The 11,153-nt window shown below is 46.1% G+C and overlaps 1 pseudogene; it reads left to right on the plus strand.

The window, feature by feature from the left end:
- Window positions 1–1,605: 1,605 nt before the first annotated feature.
- Window positions 1,606–4,782, plus strand: LOC125525822 (annotated as a pseudogene).
- Window positions 4,783–11,153: the final 6,371 nt, after the last annotated feature.

Raw genomic sequence — 11,153 nt, forward strand, 5'->3', positions numbered from 1 at the left:
AGACATCTGATATATTTTCACACTCTAATCGATGTATTCATCTACATTGTCATTCACATTTTGATGCCGTTCGATATGATGGCGCTATTGCTGAAGAATATGGGAGAACAACAGATGCCATGCCTGACGAAAATATATGATTGCTCATTTAAACTGAACCTTCAAACCATGGGCCATCATCTACTGAACAGACGTGAGAGATGCTTCTAGGCTTCTAGCTGTGTGTCTTAGTTCTTTTCGTGCAATTAATTCAGCTGTGTGTGGTTATGCTAAGAATGTATCTTCTCCACGTTTGAGATTTTTCAATCTTTCACAAACATAGTTTTACATTAATTAATTTTTGAGGGGGAAGCCTGAGTGACTGATACGTCCTAAACATATCTATAATTGTTCATGCTATATCTTGCCTCATTATACAATATTTTATTACATAATGCAAAACTCGTTTAACGAAAGAAACTAGTTTGCATTCCTCGCGTACTACTAGTGTACCAGGGCAGAACCCCCTGCTAACACAAGTGCCTGTGGATCATGGGAGTTTGCACAAGGCTCAGTCTGCAGTTGTAAACTATATTAATGCATTTATTCCCTACAAAATTGGTAAATGACAAGCAATCTGAACGTTTGGTTGAAAATAGACGTGCCAATATGTTTGGATCACACGATATGGCCCTAAAGCAAGTACAGGGATGGACAGACATCACTTCTTGACTGGCAATAAGATAGCTATAGTTAAGTTAATACATATGTCCTTTTTAAGGGTTAGTTGATATCTCATAATGTATAATTTATTTTATAATCTGAATATCTGATAAATGTACGCCCATACTTTTATTTATTTATTTAGATAGAAATGTACGCCCATACTATTAGATCTTATTGTTGGAAAATGAGACTTTAATATTGCGCCATATGTAATCTGGAAGCTGATTCTCTGACACTAAGATTAGATGCTGCTATCAACAATAAGCTCAAGACCAACCAGGTCAACTAAAGACAAGAGCAAGCGGGAACTGTCTACTTTGTGCAGGATTGAGAAAATAAATACTACCAGACAAATTGCAAATGTCACAATCAGTGTTTTGAAGATGATTTCATCAAAGGGATAAAAGAAGCTTATAATCAGCGAGAGATAATAATTAAAAAGGTCATATCAGTGATTAGCACACATTCCTGAACAAGGACAAGGAATACTTCTTACATAATAGCATAGAAATACCGCATTACAGGATTCAAACCCGTTTTACTGTCTATGTTGGGCCACTGCAAGAGATACTTTGCAACTGTTACACAAAGCTGGGAATCGACTAGGAATAACCAAATGGAAACATTATTAATTTTTTGTTTCTTTTTCCCTTTTGACGCTAGCATGGTCATTTCCCAGGGCTAAATCTGAAGCTATTTTCTAACATCCTTTGACTGTTTCTGTCGGTAAATTTGTCATTGGATTTGATTTCACTGTTTGTTTTCTTCACACGCTCTTAATTCATCGGATTTGATTTCACTGTTTGTTCTCTTCACACCCTCTTAACTTCTGGAGATAATAACAAGGATCAGAACCTGGGAATATTCCAAATCCGAAGAATGACAAATGAACGCGGCAATCTTCAGGCTTCAAATTCTCAGCTGAGATTTGCTTTGGGTCTATGAGCACATGGTCATGGAGTCCGAGCCACAGCCTGGTAATACTGGTCATGAACCTCAAAATACCACAAGTCAGCAACAACATCAGTATGATGACCAAACACCGAGTAGTGCTGATGAAGCAGAGTTTCTATGGAAGCTGAGGAAGTACTTGATCCTGCTGGCAACTTTATCAGCTACCATCACCTACCAGGCGGGGCTGGCTCCACCAGGTGGTCTCTGGCCAGATAGCCAGCAAGGCCACCTTGCCAGTGACATTGTGATGCTACATAGCTACGCCAAGCGGTACAAGGTGTTCTTCTACTGCAATGCAATGGCATTCATGGCATCACTCGTTGTTCTGATCCTGCTCCTGGTCAGGGAGCTGAGCCGGAATGCAATTTGGCTCCGTTCGTTGCAGTTTGCAATGCTGGTTGACCTTCTGGGACTTATGGGGGCCTACGCTGCTGGGAGCTGCAGGGAGGTCAGAACATCCGTTTACATTTGGGTATTACTTGCTGGCATCTTCACATATGTCACACTTCATGTAGTGTTCTTCCGGCATCTAGCGCCTGAATGGCTCCGAGACATATTCAGGAATATCCAGAGGTTCTGGGAGGATTCTATGGCACAAATTTTCAGCAGAAGGCACAACATCAGAGATGAACCAGATGCTCCTCTCCATGATAAAGAGGAGGCACTGGAGCAGAATCGCAGTTTCTTGCTGGTTGCTGCTACATTGGCAGCAGCAGTGACATATACTGCAGGGCTAAGTCCACCGGGTGGCTTCTGGCCTGACAACAATGGTAGCCACACTGCCGGTGACCCGGTGCTTCGAGACCACTACCCCGGCCGCTTCAAGGCATTTATGGCCTGCAATTCCACTGCCTTTTCTGGATCCCTTGTCATCATCATCATGCTCCTCAGTAAAACGGGAGCGAATCACATTGCCAAGTCAAACGTACTTCGGTTGTGGGTTCTGGTCAGCCTGCTTGGCCTTATGGCTGCTTATGCTGCAGGGAGTTGCAGGGAAGTCCGTACGTCTATCTTTGTGTTCTCGCTTGTCGGAGCGGTCCTTCTCTACCTCATCATTCAATGGGTTGCCCCTATGGTGCCCAAGCCAAAATTTATCAGGGACTGGATCAAGTGGATGGAAGGAGAGCAGAATAAGCTGATCTTGAAGCTAAACTCCTTTATGGATAGTTGCAGCACATCCAATGGGCAGGTGACACCATTAGAGTATGATGGGCAACATTCATACAACAACGATGCATCAAAAACTGTTAGTATTGTGAAAGATGACTTAGGGAAGTTGCGCACATACCTTTTATTGCTTGGCATCCTTGCTGCGACTATTACATACCAAGCTGGGTTGCATCCCCCAGGCGGGTTTTGGCCAGACAGTCGAGATGGGCATCTTGCTGGAGATCCAATCCTAGAGGCCATCCATCCCATGCGGTACAAGACATTCTTCTACTGCAACGCCACTGCATTTGTGGCGTCATTAGTTATCATCACCCTACTCCAGAGCCAGTTGATCACCATAGGTGCCATGAAACGATATGTGTTGCAGACAGCCATGGTTTTTGACCTCTTCAGTATAATGGGGGCATATGCTGCTGGCAGCAGCCGGACTTTATCCACATCAATGTATGTGATAATCTTAGTCATCCTTGTTTTCTCTTATGTTGTGCTTCATATTGTGCTATTTATGGACACAAGAGTTCCCGGTGAATCAGCTCAGCAGCAAGATGATAACCCTGAACTGAAAGATTTGGAGAAGCGGCGCAAGTTTCTAATGCCGCTTGCAATTCTGGCAGCATCCAGCACATACCAAGCCGGCATAAGCCCACCAGGGGGCTTCTGGGCTGACAATAGAGATGGCCACGAGGCAGGTCACCCATTATTCAGTGATGAATTTCCACACCGTTACCAGGCTTTCATCTACTTGAATTCCACTGCTTTCATGGCATCATTGGCTGTAATTATGCTGCTTGCTAGTAGAAGGCTGTGTCACAAAGGATTGCAGGGGCACACACTGCGTGCATGTGTGCTACTAGATCTGATCAGTCTCATGGGTGCTTTTGCCGCTGGAAGCTGCCGAAAAGTGTCGGTGTCGGTTTATGTCATCCTAGTCTTGGCTGTTGTTTTTGCCTGCATCATGATCCTAGTTCTGGTACTGAATTTTGCGAAAGATAAGGTGATCAACTTCTTTAACTGGATGTTTCACATCACTGCTTTCAAGAGTCCGAATCCACCCAAGAATCATGATAGAAGCATCAAAGTAAACAAAAAAACTAGCCAAAAATGGTGTAAAGACTTGATGCTGATTTGAACTTTCACAGTGTCCGTTACGTACCAAGCTGGGCTCCTTCCTCCAGGTACCCTTTGGCCTGATGACCGCGATAGCCATTTCACAGGTGATCCAGTCATCCATGATACCCATCCGATACGGTATAAGGTATTCTTCTACTGCAATGCCGCGGCGTTTATGGCATCGATGGTTATAGTCATCATGCTGCTGAACAGCACAATAAGTAAGTACAAGAGATCTCTACTTGCAATGAAAACAGCAATGGTGATGGACTTGCTTGGTCTGCTCGGGGCGTATGCTGCAGGCAGTTGTAGGAACTTGAAGACTCGGCGTATGTTTTCGCACTCGTCATTGCTGTCTTCATCTATATTGTCATTCACATTTTTCTGTCGTTCGATAAAATGGCACGATTGGTAAGGACTATGGGAGAACAATGGATGCCATGCCTGACGAAGATATGGGTACTCATTGAAATTGAACCTTCAAACCATGACCCATCTACTGAACAGCCTTGAGAGATGCTTCTAGCTGTGCATCTTAACTCTGTCTGTACAATTTATTCAAGTGTCTGGTTATGCTAAGAATGTATTTTCTCCACTTTTTAAAGTTTGAGAATTTTCAATCTTTCAAGACATAGTTTTAAATCAAATATGTAACGCAGTTCCTTCATGGTTTCAAATTTTGTGTTCAATGTAGCATTCCTGTAATCTGCCGAAACTCCCGTACTTCCGTTCATCTCCAGAGGTATTCTGACAAACACTTTCTTCTATATGATTGCCAAGAGAGGTTGACGCAAACATTATGCTAGTTATTTGTAGTTTGGACAGCTGTATCAAAGATCATGATGATATCAATGCATCAGCAGCAACTAAAACTACGGGGTTTATTGACCAGTTGTGCTGTTCAATGTATTCATGGTGTGTATAAATTTTGATATTGGATTTTTTTTATCATCTGAAATATCTATGTCCAGAATATATGTATCCTTCCGTGAAGATTATAAATTGCTTTATTTTTCCCTTCAAATCCGTTTTAGTAGTGTTTCAGAACTTGTTTTATTTATTTGATCAGATCAGTGCCAAGTTCACAGTGCGCATTTCTTGTCTCACATTGCTGACATTATTTGCCAATATACTGATTCTACTGTGCGGCGTTTTATTTCATTCTTTTCCTAGACTCTAGGGTCATATTGCTGTGAGTTTTCCCCAGCTTTTGTAGCCAAACTATTCATGGATGCTCAATTTCAGACTCTACAAGGAAACGCTGCTGAACTGTGCCACAGTTCTTGCATGGTGCTGTTCAAGTGGTGCTTAGGTTTTGCATTCTCAGACAAAAAAGCGATTATGTTCTGAGCAAAACGGCAATACTTTAGATTCTGTTTGTCAGGTTCAGAATTAAGATCTGGAAAGTTTTGCTTGGTCTCCTTTTTATTTCTTCAGGTTCTCCTCAGATGTGCTTCGCATTAACCATATCACGTTTCAGTTCCTATTCAAAAATTGATTTGTATCTCACATAGCGGCGCACCGGGAGCCAGTAAAACATGACCGTGACCGTGCCCGACGCCGCGTGAGCACGCGGCCGCCGCCGCCCGGATCGGCCGCTCCGACCACCTCCGCGAGCGCCGCGCTCGGATCCGGCCTCCTCCGAGGCCGCAGCTCCTGGATCTGGCTTCCTCCAACTCTTCCCTGCTCTCCTGCACCCGGGGTGTGCATGACGAGGGCATGAGATCCCAGCCGCGTTCGGTGCCTTCCCCGGCGCCGGCGACCCCTGCCCGGCTGCTCGCCGCATCCTCGGTCACCTGCGAGCTCCGGACGGCCCTCCCTGCTCCGCCGCTCGTCTTCTCTGAGCTGGAGCCGCCGCCACCACCACCTCCTCTGCTCCTGGCGACGCCCTCCGTCCTGGATCTTGATTTGAAGCGGACTCCTCCACCGCACGCCTTCAAGGTCTCTGTGGCCCCTCCGGAGCTCCTGCTGGAAGGGGCGCTGCTGCCATGTGGCGAGCCCCTGCTCGGTCGTCACGGCCATTGCTGTCGGGGAGGAGCCCTCTTCTGCTTCAGCGCTTGCTCCGGCGCGGCCGGGCTCTCAGAGCTCCAAGGAGGTGCTCGCTCCGACGCGTTGTGCGGGCCTCGCGCCGCCGCTGGCCGTGTCGTGGGTTTCCCTCGCTGATGAAGTCTGCAGCATTGACGACGACGAGGAGCTCGCCCCGCTGACGCCATTGGCTGCCAGATGCTCCGGCGGGTGAGCGATCCGGCTGCTGCTGCTGTTGTTGCTACTGCTCCTGAGGCATCTTCGGATCTAGGATGGGTGAAGGTGGGGGGCCGACGTCGTTCGGCGTCACCGGCCTTGGCTCTGGCTCCACGGCCAATCCCCGCTTGGCTTCACAGTCGCTGCTGCAGATGCCTCGTTCGTGGCCACCGTGTTGCGGTTTGTAGAGATCACTTCCTATGCTCTCGTTGCTTGGAGAACGGTCATCGTGCGTGCAACTGCCGCAACCCATGGCGTCCTCTCAGTTCATTGGCATGTCCTGTCGTCCCGCCCGTCTCTCGCCCTGGCACCCAACAACATCCACCTCCTCCTTCAAGAGAGGGCCAAATGAAATCCACGCTCCCCTTCACTGCGCTTCGCCATGGGTCTTGGGCGTCTGTGGATTCTGCTTCTGCTAGCCCGACAACCCCATCTTCTATGGTTCTTCAGACCGCCCTTGCTGATCAGACCGGGTTGCTTCAAGGCTGGCAGGCACGAATTGAGAGCTTCCTGGAGCGGGCAGAGGCTGCTTTGAGTAGGCTCTCCCTTGTGCCGTCTATGTTGCAGGCCACGCTACAGCCTCTTGGTGTGGCAGTTGTTGACTCCACGGAGGTCCGGGGGACAGAGCCCTATGGTTGTTTCTCTCCTCGTGTTCAGGAGAATTCACCATCGGTGTCTGCTTCTTCCGTTGCGTTGCCTCCCGCTGTGGGCGAGTCCATCATCGGGCTTGCGGCTCCGGTGTTGCAACTCATGCCCGAGCTTCGGGATATATGTTCGAACCTTGCTTCGCCTATGTCCTTGGAGCGATTGGAGGTGGACTCATCGACGACGTTGTGTAAGGAACATGTTTCATCTCTATCATGTGAGCAACTAAAGGTGCCGAAGTCGATTGTGTCACTGGTTCCTGCGGTGGAGGATGTTCTGTCAGTGGTTCCTCGGGTCGATGATGTTGATGTTGCCGGTTGGTTGGTGCCTGTTCCCATGAGCCCCTTGGTTGACGACAACGACACCAAGAAATTCAATGAGTTTTACGATTTTCTTGACAAATGGGTGGCTCACCAGCCGACATCTGGCAAGACAAGTGACCCTGCAAAGAAGATGCTAAGTAAGGAGAAACCAAAGAAGAAGAAAAACAAGAAGTGTGGCGCCATCCGAAAGGCGTCTGTGGTTTCATGATGGAGGGTGGTCAGTTTTCGTTAGTGTGCTTGTTAGGAGTTTCATTGTGTTCTTCAAGTGTTGAGGGTTGCGGGTGTTGTTTGTTTAGGGGGCCGCTTAAGCGGTTTTGGTGTTTCCTACTTTGCGAGTAGTCCGCATTTGGGAGTCTGTATCGGTTTTCGTCCGGTTTTCCGTAAATTAACTGGGCACTTCTCTTCTTCTTAATTAATCGATGAGGCAAATATTTTTGCCTCCGTTTCGAAAAAAAATTGATTTGTTATGAGCAAACCTTTCATACACTACCTTCTACATAAAAATATTTTCTGTCTGCCAGCAGATCTTTTTAAAAGACCGATCGGCTCGCGAGTCATCCAATCTATAATGCGTACGATCGGCAACAAGCCATCCAATTTATAATGCGTATGATTTGCAACAAGAGTCTTGTTGCAATTGCAACATGACATTTGTTGCAAATTGCACTATGACTTTTTTTGGGAGGCTGCTTATTTTTTTGGGGCGGTAGTAACATGACTCTTTTGCAACATGCCCTTTGTTGAAAAAGAACATCTCCGCTCACGAGTGTGTCCGTTGTCAGGGTTGTCTTCTCGGACCCACCACCCCAAACCACACATCCCACCTCGTGCTCGCCCTGCCCACGCACAATCACCAACCTTCTTTGCACAACCACGGTTCACCAGTACCATAGTCCTGCCCACCATAGCCCTAGCGCCGGCCCTGGTGGTGTATGGTCAGAGGGGCGACTGCGGGGGGGGGCATGACGTGGTATACACGTATAGTATAGCCCAGCAAAATATTAGGTGAAAAAAAAACTAAGAGAGAAAATAGGTGAGATGGGTTAGGCCCAATTATCTAGCGAAGTAGCGAAGCGTCGTCGCCGGAACGGCTGCATGCGTACGCGTGTGAACCAGATCAATCAGAGATCATATCGTTAAGCTTCGTGCATATGTAGTATGGCAAATCTATTCCATTTAACTAGATTTGCCATGGTTTGTAAAATAAATTTGCCATAGTTTGTAAAAAAGGTTTGACATTATCTTAAAAAAACTTGCCATGTGCAATAAAGTGAATTTGTCGTGAGACATCAAGTGAATTTGCCATGGCAATTTCACTAACCATTTTTCCATGGTAAAAATAAGTTTGCCATTGTCCCAATTTCTTTTTGCCATGGCAACTACTTGTAGGGATTCTGCACATGGCAACTACTACGGAAAAATTTACCATGGCAACTACTCGCAGAAATTCTGCCCATGGCAACTATTACAGAAATTTGCCATGGCAACTAATGTAGAATGTTTCCATGGCAACTACTATAGAAAATTTGTCATCGCAACTATTCGTAGCAATTATGCCCACGGCAACTACTATAGAAAATTGACATGACACTACTCCATGTAGTATGGCAAATCAATCGCATGCGCCATGACAATTTTGTACTTGACAAAAGGAATCCATTTAACTAAATTTGCCATGCTTGGTAAAAGGGGGGGGTGCCATGTAGTATGACAAATCTACTCCGTTTAACTAGATTTGCCATGGTTTCTAAAAAAAGCTTGACATTATCTTAGAAAAAAGAAACTTGCCGTGTGAAATAAAGTGAATTTACCGTGGGTCATCAAGTGAATTTGCCATTGTCCCAAGCAAATTTGCCATGGCAACTACTCACTCCGTTCCAAAATTCTTGTCTTAGATTTGTCTAGATACGGATGTATCTACCCATGGCAACTACTCGCAGAAATTCTGCCCATGGCAACTATTTACAAAAATTAGCCATGGCAACTAATACAGAATGTTGCCCGTGGCAACCACTACAGAAAATTTGTCATCGCAACTACTATAGAAAATTCCCATGGCAACTACTCATACCAATTAACGGTTGTGCATATTGCTTGGGACATTAAATGGCAAAATTGAGAAGAATAAACTAAAAAATGAAACAAAATTGTTATGCAAGCACTGTCATCGTATGCACAACGAACATTTTTTATTCCGGCAGAGTCCTGCACATAGAAAACGAGTACATGCCACGAGGATTTGAACACAGTGTAGAAAACAACGAGAAATGTGGAGAGGGGAAAGTGAGGAGCAACCTGCAGGTGAAAAAAAAGTCAAACGCCAACCAACACAGATCGACCATGCCTCCACCAGTGCGTCGGAGCGGCTCTCCTTGCTGTCGAGAAGGGCCTGAGAATGGGAGTCAAGACCTCTCTGTCGCCGCTGCTCGATCCCGAGCACCACTAGTAGAAGAGGCGCCCCGCCGCCGTCGCATCCCACGAACGCACCGGAGAACGAGAAGCGCGACAACGCCTCAAACCATCCGAGGAGCACGTCGGCGCCCTGGGATGCGCCCGAGGAGCCATTGACCCGTGGCGGCATGGGGCCATGCCGCCGAGCACAGGACAACACCCTCCTGCACCACTGATACATCTCCAACGTATGTATAATTTTTGATTGCTTCATGCTATATTATCTACTGTTTTGGACTATATTGGGCTTTATTTTCCACTTTTATATTATTTTTGGGACTAACCTATTAACCGAAGGCCCAGCCCAGAATTGTTGTTTTTTGCCTATTTCAGTGTTTCGAAGAAACGGAATATCAAACGGAGTCCAAACGGAATAAACCTTTCTGGAACGTGATTTTCTTTCCGAATATGACCCAGGAGACTTGGACCCTACGCCAAGGAAGCTTCGAGGTGGGCACGAGGTAGGGGGGCGCGCCCTATACCCCCAGGCGCGCCCCCCACCCTCGTGGGCCCACCGAAGCTCCACCGACATACTTCTTCCTCCTATATATACCTACGTACCCCCAAACGAATAGGGAAGGAGCCAAAAAACCTAATTCCACCGCCGCAACTTTCTGTATCCACGAGATCCCATCTTGGGGCCTGTTTCGGAGCTCCGCCGGAGAGGGCCGCCATCACGGAGGGCTTCTACATCATCATAGCCTCTCCGATGAAGTGTGAGTAGTTTACCTCAGACCTTCGGGTCCATAGTTATTAGCTAGATGACTTCTTCTCTCTTTTTGGATCTCAATACAAAGTTCTCCCCCTCTCTCGTGGAGATCTATTCGATGTAATCTTCTTCTTTTTGCGGTGTGTTTATTGAGACCGATGAATTGTGGGTTTACGATCAAGTCTATCTATGAATAATATTTGAATCTTCTCTGAATTCTTTTATGTATGATTGGTTATCTTTGCAAGTCTCTTCGAATTATCCGTTTGGTTTGGCCAACTAGATTGGTAGTTCTTGCCATAGGAGAAGTGCTTAGCTTTGGGTTCGATCTTGCGGTGTCCTTTCCCAGTGACAGAAGGGGCAGCAAGGCACGTATTGTATCGTTGCCATCAAGGATAACAAGAAGGGGTTTATTTCATATTGCATGAATTTATCTCTCTACATCATGTCATCTTGCTTAAAGCGTTACTCTGTTTTTAACTTAATACTCTAGATGCATGCTGGATAGCGGTCGATGAGTGGAGTAATAGTAGTAGATGCAGAATCGTTTCGGTCTACTTGTCACGGACGTGATGCCTATATACATGATCATGCCTAGATATTCTCATAACTATGCTCAATTCTGTCAATTGCTCAGCAGTAATTTGTTCACCCACCATAGAATACTTATGCTCTTGAGAGAAGCCACTAGTGAAACCTATGGCCCCCGGGTCTATTCTCATCATATCAATCTCCATCACTTTAATCTTGCTTTGCTTTTTTACTTTGCCTTTTACTTTTCACTTTGCATCTCTATACCAAAAATACCAAAAATATTATATATATCAGATCTCACTCTCGTAAGT

Source organism: Triticum urartu, chromosome 7, assembly GCF_003073215.2.
Source record: "Triticum urartu cultivar G1812 chromosome 7, Tu2.1, whole genome shotgun sequence".
Taxonomy (NCBI): Eukaryota; Viridiplantae; Streptophyta; class Magnoliopsida; order Poales; family Poaceae; genus Triticum; species Triticum urartu.